Genomic DNA, 7187 nt, shown 5'->3' with positions numbered 1-7187 from the left:
AGATTAACATTCAGAAATCAGTCACATTTCGGTATACCAAAAAGGAAATGCTAGAAAAGGAATACAAAAATGCAGTACCTTTTAGGATTGCCCCTCAAAAATCAAATACCTGGGAATACATCTGACCAAGGAGGTAAAGGACTTATATGCTGAGCACTATAAAACTTTAATCAAAGAAATTAAGGAAGACATAAGGAAATGGAAATATATTCCATGTGCCTGGATTGGAAAAATCAATATTGTAAAAATGGCCATACTACCCAAAGCAATCCACAGATTCAAGGCAATCCCTAGCAAATGACCCAGGACATTTTCCACAGAACTAAAACAAACCATCTAAAAATGGATATGGAACCACCAAAGACCCCGAATTGGCAAAGCAATCCTGAGGAACAAAATCCAAGCAGGGGGCATAACTCACCCAGACTTCAAGCAATATTACAAAGCCACAGTCATCAAGACAGTGTGGTACTGGTACCAAAACATACAGAAAGACCAATGGAACAGAAGAGAGAACCCAGAAATAAACCCTGACACCTATGGTCAATTAATCTTGGACAAAGGAGGCAAGAGCATAAAATGGGAAAAAGAAAGTCTACTCAGCAAGCATTGCTGGGAAACCTGGGCAGCCACATGCAAAGCAATGGAACTAGAACACACCCTCTCACCTTGCACCAAAATAAACTCAAAAGGGCTGACAGCCTTAAATAGAAGACAAGACACCATCCAACTCCTGGAAGAGAACATAGGCAAAACACTCTCTGACAGCAACCTCATGAATATTTTCTCAGGTCAGGCTCCCAAAGCAACAGAAATAAGAGAAATAATAAACCAATGGGACCTCATCAAACGGACAAGCTTTTGCACAGCAAAGGAAACCCAAAAGAAACCAAAAAGTCAACTTACAGAATGGGAGAAAGTAGTTTCAGATGATGCAACGGTCAAGGGCTTAATCTCTAGCATATACAAGCACCTTATACAACTCAACAGCAAAAAAGCCAATCACCCAATGGAAAAATGGGCAAAAGACCTGAATAGACATTTCTCCAAGGAAGATGACAGATGGCCAACAAGCACATGAAAAAATGCTCCACATCCCTGATGACTAGAGAAATGCAAATCAAAACTACCATGAGATACCACCTCACACCACTCAGAATGGCCATCATTCATAAGTCCACAAAGAACAAGTGCTGGAGGGGGTGTGGAGAAAAGGGAACCCTCCTGCACTCTTGGTGGGAATGGAAGCTGGTACAACCACTGTGGAGAACAGTATGGAGGTAGCTTAGAAGTCTATACACAGAACTACCATATATATGACCCAGCAGTCCCACTCTTGGGCATTTATCTGGACATAACTTTCCTAAAAAAATACACATGCACCTGCATGTTCATTGCAACACTATTCACAATATCCAAGACATGGAAACAACCCAAATGCCCATCGACAGGTGATTGGATTTGGAAGATGTGGTATAGATACACAATGGAATACTACTCAGCCATAAAAAGAATGGCATAATGCCATTTGCAGCAACATGGATGGAACTAGAGACTCTAGTACTGAGTGAAATAAGTCAGAAGGAGAAAGACAAATACCATATAATATAATATCACTTACAACTGGAAATTAATATACAGCACAAATGAAGCTCTCCACAGAAAAGAAAATAATGGACATGGAGAATAGACTTTTGGTTGTCAGGGGGGAGAGGGAGGGAGTGGGAATGATCGGGAGCGTGGGGTTATTGGATGGAAACTATTGCTCTTGGAATGGATTTACAGTGAGACCCTGCTGTGTAGCAGAGAACTATGTCTAGATACTTAACATTACAACACAACAATGAGAGGAAAAATGTGTATACATGTATGTATAACTTGGTCCCCATGCTGTACAGAGAAAAAAAAATTTTTAAGTGAAAGTATAAGTTTGTACACACAAAACTTATGTAATGTATACAAAAGTTACCTCAATTAAAAAATAAATCTTGGAAAATTCAAAAACAAAACATAAAAAACCAACCAAACCAACAAAAAGAATGAAATGTTCCCAGGTCTCTGGAGCAACAACAGCTCAGCTGCCCAGCACAATGCCACCAAAATCCTCCCCCCAAACCCCCATCCCTTCATCAGCACCAACCTCTCTCCCACATCCCTAAAACCCCAACAGTCAGGGGCTTGAAAAGACCCAGCCCACAGTGCAACACAGATGCTGTGTGGGTCCCGGCTCCTGCCTCTGGGGGAACCCAAAGCCTTCACAACCCAGGGGATCCCTCGAGCCTTCAGAACACATGGCCACGCAACCGGGCTGCCCATCTCCCTCTGATACTGAAAGGGTACCTGGGTCCCCCACCTGCTGTGATGCATCTTGGAGCCGAGAGGCCCAGGGGCCCAGAGCACAACACTGACCAGCTGGGTGCTTCCTGTCGGTGCTGCCCAACACACCTGTGCCTGCACCTGCAGCCTTGGAGCTGCCCCTGGGGCCACCAGGTCTCTGGCGCCCTCTTGTGGACACCTGCTCTAACAGCACCTCTCAGGATTTCCCCCTAGCTCAGCCTAAGCAGACCTCTGGGGTGCCAGGGGCCTTGGGCAGTATGCTGGTGGATTGCCTTCCTCCTAGGTCTAGAAATAGCAAGAAGTGCCTTTCCAGGCAGGCTATTATGCTCACAGAGGCATTCAGAGCCCTGAGGCCAACCTACCCAGGACACTGCCCGTTCCAGCACCCAGCTTGCTTGACCCATCAGGTTAGCATGGACTTCTGCCCTTTTCAGGTGAGCCTGCCTTTAGGTATTTAGCACCGTAGGTCTGCATATGGGGGGGCTTGCTCTGGGGGCCACCCAGCAAACCCTCAAGCCCAAAACTGGGCTGTCCATCTCCCTCTGATGCTGAAAGGGTACCTGGGTCCCCTGCCTGCTGTGATGCAATTTGGAGCTGCACCTGGGGCCACCATGTCCTCTGGCGCCCTCCTGTGGACATCTGCTCTAACAGCACCCCTCAAGATTTACTCCTGGTTCAGCCTCAGCAGCTGCCTGGGGCTCCATGGGCCTTGGCTAATATGCTGGTGGGATTGCCTTTCTCCCAGTTCTTGAAATACCAAGAAGTGCCATGCCAGGTGGGCTGTGATTCTCACAGAGGCTTTCAGAGCCCCGAGGCCAACTGACCCCCATCCACTGTGTTCCAACTTCAACCTGGCAAGCCCTCCTGTCCTGGCAGCCTTCCTCCTTTTTGAGATACACCTGCCCTTATGTCTTTAACCCTTTGGTGTGCGTATATGCACCTGTGGACCTTTCCATCAATTTTGAATCGTTATTCCTTCTTTTGTTAAATGAATTCTTCCTTCTTTTCTTTCATTCTTGTTTTCTCTGTCTCCTTCCCTCCTCTTTGGTACATCAGGGACCCCACATGAAATGTGTCTGAGATTTCTGCCCACTCATGGTTTTCAGTTCACATAGGAGTCCAAACCCACCACAGTGACAAAGACAGATCTTTTACCAAGGGGGCCAGGAAGGATCTCCCTGGAACTTTCTCTCCATCTGAAACTGACATTATCAGTGGCCTGCCGAGCCAGAATACAGTCTGTGACTTGAACCCTCATGCTGGGACTCGAACCCAGCCTTAACCCAGATTGGGACTTGAGCCCTTGTGCCTAATCCAAACTGGGACTCCAACCCATGTTTTAATAAACACTCACCCGATTTCTGGACTCACTGAGGTTCTGGTTCTTCATGTCTCCATGCAGAGGGAATTCAGGGAGAGACAAATCGATGGGCAAGAAATAGATTTATGAGGATAGCATGCTAGTGAGAGATGCCAGCAGGCAGGGAAGGAGGCTCTGCCCCGAGGACCTGGTGGGCTGCAGTTTTATCCTCCAGGGCGTGTGGGGGTTGGAAAAGCCCGCCTCTTCCTTTCCAGGAGGAGTGCATCCTCCTCAGTCTCTGGTAAGCTGTGTATTCAGATCAGCTGAAGGCCGGTCCTCAAACTCCTGCCCTTGGTCTGAATCCGAATGCAGGGCGCATCCCATCCCCCACCCGAGGACCTGAGGCAGTTCTTGCCCTTCCACTAGTCAAGCAAGGCCACTGGGGTCAGATGACTTTCTTGAGCAATTTATTAACCTACAGTGGTCTCCTGGAGTCCCCTGGGTTTCCCTCTCTCTCTCTGGTCCTTCACTGGGACTCCTAGAACTACCTATGCCGACTCCATCCCTATCAAATCTGGCAGCCTTAATTCACCCGACCTGGCTTGAGATCAGTTCTTCATACCAGGTGTACTCAGAGAACAAATGAGTCTCACGGGGAGTGAAAGGATGGCATTGCAGGAGACCTCCTGAGAGAAAAAGGGTGGGGTGAGCACAGCTGCTTACCCCAATGTCACCCTTTTACCACATTCCATGCACAAGCCACAGGCACTTGAGCCAGATCCCAAAGCCCAGGTGAAGTTGTGATGTCAAAATTACCAGCTCCACAACTGACACAACCCCACAGCACAACAAAGCCAACAACCCAGCTGAAAAATGGGCAAAATACCCACATGGATAGTTTCTTACACCAGATATACAGAGAGCAACAAGCACGGCAAAAAATGATGGCCATCACTCATTAGGAGGGAAACGCAAGTCCAAACGGGTCTGAGGCACCCCCTCACACCTGTCTGAATGGCTGCGATGAGTGAGCCTCGAAATAACAAATCCTGGAGAGGGTGGGGAAAAGAGGGAGCCATCCTACAGTGTGGGTGGGTGTGTGTGTAACTTTGTACAAACCCGATGGACCACAGGATCGACGTAAATCCATAAAGTAAATATGACCATATGACCATATGACCCTGTAATACCCCTCTTTGGCACATTTCCATTTAAAAAGTTCTTTTAAATTAAAGCCCCCACTATGTTCATTGCAGCACAATTCACAAAAGCAAAGCCATGGGAACAAACTGAATGTCCATCGACAGATGAAGGGACTAGGAAGAGGTTGGACATATACACAATGGAATACTATTCAGCCCTAAACAAGAACCCCCCAAAGAGCCAAAGAGAAGGAACTCAAGACTGCCATACTGAGGGAAACAAGTCCGAAAGCAAAAGACACCTCCCTTGGCAAACCCCTCCAACCTGGAGTCTAACAATGGGCACCCGTGTGGCTTTCTCCACCAAGGAAATGCTTGGAGTGGCCACCAGGCTGGTGGTTGCCCGATTGGAGGGGGAGGGTGTGGGAAGGCCTGGGACTTGTGGGGCAAGAGATGCAAACACTTGCACGTGCGGGGGAGGGGGGAGAGTAATGAGATCCTGCTGTCTACCTCAAGGAACAGGATCTCATCTCTTCTTAGGCAATGACATGGAGGAGACTGTTTGACAAAGAATATTGTTATTCATGTACAACTGGATGATGTGGCTGCAGAAGACAAATGGAGCCCTCTGAGTGAGTTCTAGACGAAAGAAAACACGATTCAGAAACAAAGCAACCCTCAGCATGACCGGCTCTGCGTTCAGCAGGGAAGGTGTCTGGGTCCAGCCTCCCGCCTCTGGAGAATGTGAGAGGCACAGGCCCTCCACTGTTCCTGACAGAATATCATAGGACTGGGATGTCTGAGCAGAGGGCATGACCCGGGAGGTGAGAACTCAATTCTCGATTCACGTTTTTCCTTATGTTGGTTGGCCTTCACCTCATTCCTCTGCACCCCTCGGTGGAAGGCAGAGGCTCGCTGGCCAGGAACTGGCTCCCCACCACTGCTGTCCAACCCTGGGCTCGTCCTTCAAACCCTCTGCCACCACTGGTATCATGAGAGGCGAGCCTCAAGGATCGCCTCCCCCATCGGTCGAGGCCCTCGGCTACCCTGTGGGAAGGGATCTCTGTGATGATAGACCTCTTTCTCCATGGCGCCCCTGCTTTTCCATATCCAGGTGGAGGGATGAAGTGGTCGGGGTGCCCCCTGCCCCCCTGGGATGTTGTCTGGTCAGGGCTGGATCTCCCACCGCATCCCTTCCCACCACCACAGCTGTGACGGAGAGAGGCCCTTCCACGATGAGCCAGCGGGGAACTCCCAGAGAGTGTTCTGGATGATACCAATGAACCCTGCTTCATTCAGCAGACCTGGTTTGGGTCAGGCCTCCTTAGCCGGGTGCCATCCTGAAAAGAGAGGCTCATCTCCAAAGGCAGGAATGACACTTCCCTAGGTCTCTGGAGTGACAACAGCCCAGGGGGCAGCACAGCCACCCAGCACAATGCCACCAAAGTCCTCCGCCAAGCCCCCACCCCTTCATCACCCCCAGCCACTCTCCCACATCCCTAAAGCCCCGCCAGCTGGGGGCTTAAAAAGGCCCAGCCCACGATGCAACACAGATGCTGTGTGGGTCCCACCTCCTACCCCTGTGGGAAGCCAAGGCCTTCACAAACCCAGGGAATCCATCAAGCCTTCAAAACACATGGCCACCCAACCAGGCTGCCCCTCCCCATCCGATGTTAAGGGGGTACCTGGGTCCTCTGCCTGCCATGACGCATCTTGGAGCCGAGAGGACCAGGGGCCCAGCACACAACCCTGACCCACAGGATGCTTGCTGTGGGGGCTGCCCAACAAGCCCATCCTCAAGCCCCACCCTGGGCCTGCACCTGCAGCCTTGGAGCTGCACCTGGGGCCACCAGGTCCTCTGCCGCCCTCCTGTGGACATCTGCTCTAACAGCACCTCCCAGGCTGTCCTCCTGGCTCAGGCTCAGCAGCCGCCTGGGGCTCCAGGGACCTTGGCCCATATGCTGGTGGGATTGCCTTCCTCCCCATGCTTGAAACACCAAGAAGTCTCATGCCAGGTGGGCTGTGATCCTCACACAGGCTTTCAGAGCCTTGAGGTCACCCGACCCCAGGCCACTGCATTCCTGTTGCCAGCTCGTGAGACCCACTAGGTCAGGACAGCCTTCCTCCTGGTTGAGATACACTGGCCCTTCAGTATTTAGCCCTGTCGCGGTGAAATATGCACCGATGGGCCTTTCCAAACTGGCCCAACCGGTATTCCCTCCTTCGTATATCAAAGTCCAAGCTTTGCTGCATTTCTTTCTGGTTTGGTTCCCTTGCTCTCTTTCCCTCATCTTGGGTCCTTTAGGGACCCCACCTGAAGCGTGCCTGAGATGTCTGCCCCTCGCTGGTTCTCAAGCCACAGAGGATACCAAACCCAGCACAGTGACAAAGACAGATCTTTGACCCAG

Source organism: Sus scrofa, chromosome Y (genome assembly GCF_000003025.6).
Source record: "Sus scrofa isolate TJ Tabasco breed Duroc chromosome Y, Sscrofa11.1, whole genome shotgun sequence".
Lineage (NCBI taxonomy): Eukaryota > Metazoa > Chordata > Mammalia > Artiodactyla > Suidae > Sus > Sus scrofa.
This window is presented reverse-complemented; position numbering follows the sequence as displayed.